The sequence below is a fragment of the Rhinopithecus bieti genome, unplaced genomic scaffold (genome assembly GCF_001698545.2).
Source record: "Rhinopithecus bieti isolate Rb0 unplaced genomic scaffold, ASM169854v2 scaffold_8674, whole genome shotgun sequence".
Taxonomy (NCBI): Eukaryota; Metazoa; Chordata; class Mammalia; order Primates; family Cercopithecidae; genus Rhinopithecus; species Rhinopithecus bieti.
Genome location: NW_016805883.1, coordinates 581,029 through 583,472, shown reverse-complemented (window position 1 = coordinate 583,472; position 2,444 = coordinate 581,029). Strand labels below are relative to the sequence as shown.

At 47.0% G+C, this 2,444-nt stretch overlaps 1 pseudogene across 1 annotated transcript in view; it reads left to right on the top strand.

Moving 5' to 3' along the window:
- The first annotated feature begins 1,702 nt into the window (after positions 1 to 1,702).
- The window catches only part of LOC108530821 (keratin, type I cytoskeletal 18 pseudogene), an 11,648-nt pseudogene continuing 10,906 nt past the window's right edge, over positions 1,703 to 2,444 (top strand). Inside the window, exon 1 of the transcript XR_001885975.1 lies at positions 1,703 to 2,438. The product of XR_001885975.1 is annotated as a keratin, type I cytoskeletal 18 pseudogene (transcript). The remainder of the gene's footprint in view (positions 2,439 to 2,444) is intronic.

Genomic DNA, 2,444 nt, shown 5'->3' with positions numbered 1-2,444 from the left:
AAGTTTTATTGGAACCAGGATCAGGTTTAAGGAGAGGCAACTGGAGAGAGGCTCTTACAAGTGCAGGATAGAATTCTGTCTTTATTTAAAATGTTGATATTTTGTTCATCATGGATTTTTTGCATTAATTTTGATATTTTGTTTGTTTGCTTGTTTTTGGTTTTTGTTTTGAGACAGGATCTCACTCTTTGCCCAGGCTGGAGCGCAGTGGCAAGATCATAGTTCACTGCAACCTCAAATTCCTGGGCTCAGGAGATCCTCCTACCTCAGCCTCCCAAGTAGGTGGGATCTTAGGCATGGGGCCACCATGCCTGGCTAATTTTTTGTTTTTTTGGTGGAGATGGGGGTCTCTCCACCCATCTGGTGTTGCCCAGGTTGGTCTCAAATTCCTGACCTTAAGCCATCCTCCTGCCTCAGCCTCCCAAAGTGCCTGGAATACAGGTATGAGCCACTGAGCCCACCCTAATTTTGATTATTTTAAAATTAAGGCACCAAAACATTTATCTCAACTACTGATAGTAGAAATTTAAAAGTTACTGATGGTAGAAATTAGAGGGAGTTTCTGGCTCCCCATAATTTTCGGCTTCGCTCATGTCACCGTAGTCCTGGCCTGGATTGTAAGAGAGAGAGCGGGGAGGTAGAAAGACAATTGGCGATTTAAAGATTTATGCAGAGACTTGGAATCAAAATCTGAAGCAGGAAAGTTGGAGATTCCATTTTATCTTGCTGTATTGCATTCTGTGCCCTGGGCGCCCTCATGCCAGTGAAGGCCGTGCTTTCATTGAGCTCCTTCACTTGCCTTGGCAGCTGTACTCACTTTTATATGCAGGTTCTGGAATGCTGGGAGCTGTATGGCAGCCAACATCTCTCCTTTCCCTTCTCAAACATGACGTTCTCTGTAATTCAGTTACAGACACCTCTTTCCTTAGCCTTCTCACCCAGGGAGCCTGATCAAGGAATCTAAGAACTAAGCCTCATTTGCCTTCTCTGGATATGCAAGAGAATTTGCATATATCTTGTGTCCATTTGCATTCCCCTCACATGGGGCATTTAGAATAAAAACAACATTCATGAATCAAAATGAAGCTAGTTCCATTCTTTCTCTGTCAAAGTATAGAGTAAGTAAAAGGATACTGCAGTGTGAGAAAAGAACCGAAATTATATTTGCCAGGGTTATGTGTAGTTTTAAAAGCAATCCAATTTGGTGGCATTTACCACCATGAAATTGGCGTTTAATATTTATAGGTTTAGCCTTGGAGAACATAATCACTCATGACTGAAACAGCCACCCCTTTCCTTACCATTTTTGTAGAAATTTGAGCCAAGAGCCCTTAAAAGCTGAAGCTGTCCTCTTTTCCTCCTCCAGGTTGCCACTTAAAGTGTGGAAAGCCTAAGGGTTCCTGATGACTGATTCCTCCATTTGAGACAAAGTGGCTGAGAAACAGATTTAAAAGTATGAAAAGAAGAAGGAGTATTGCTCCTCATGCCCCCTGAGCCCCTTTGGGAGCTGAAAGAACTAAGGAAAAGAAAAGAGTAGGCTGGTATGAACTCTACACAGAATTTCCTCTAAAGAAACCAGCCAGTGGACAGTGGACTACTAGTCTCAAAAGGAGATGGAGCTCAATATGACAAAAACCGATATTGTAAATAACAAGGGCAAGTTCATTATAGAGTTGTTTTTAAAAAATAGAACTGAGGTCGGCAAAGCCTGAGTCCTGTCGTCTCGCCTTCCTCCCATACAGCATGAGCTTCACCACTCGCTCCACCTTCTCTACCAACTACCGGTCCCTGGGCTCTGTCCAGGTGCCCAGCTACGGCGCCCGGCCGGTCAGCAGCGCAGCCAGTATCTATGCAGGTGGCGGGGGCTCTGGTTCCCGGATCTCCGTGTCCCACTCCACCAGCTTCCGGGGTGGCATGGGGTCCGGGGGCCTGGCCTCAGGGATGGCCGGGGGTCTGGCAGGAATGGGAGGCATCCAGAACGAGAAGGAGACCATGCAAAGCCTGAACGACCGCCTGGCCTCTTACCTGGACAGAGTGAGGAGCCTGGAGACTGAGAACCGGAGGCTGGAGAGCAAAATCCGGGAGCACTTGGAGAAGAAGGGACCCCAGGTCAGAGACTGGAGCCATTACTTCAAGATCATCGAGGACCTGAGGGCTCAGATCTTCGCAAATACTGTGGACAATGCCCGCATCGTTCTGCAGATTGACAATGCCCGTCTTGCTGCTGATGACTTTAGAGTCAAGTATGAGACAGAGCTGGCCATGCGCCAGTCTGTGGAGAATGACATCCATGGGCTCCGCAAGGTCATTGATGACACCAATGTCACTCGACTGCAGCTGGAGACAGAGATCGAGGCTCTCAAGGAGGAGCTGCTCTTCATGAAGAAGAACCACGAAGAGGAAGTAAAAGGCCTACAAGCCCAGATTGCCAGCTCTGGGTTGAC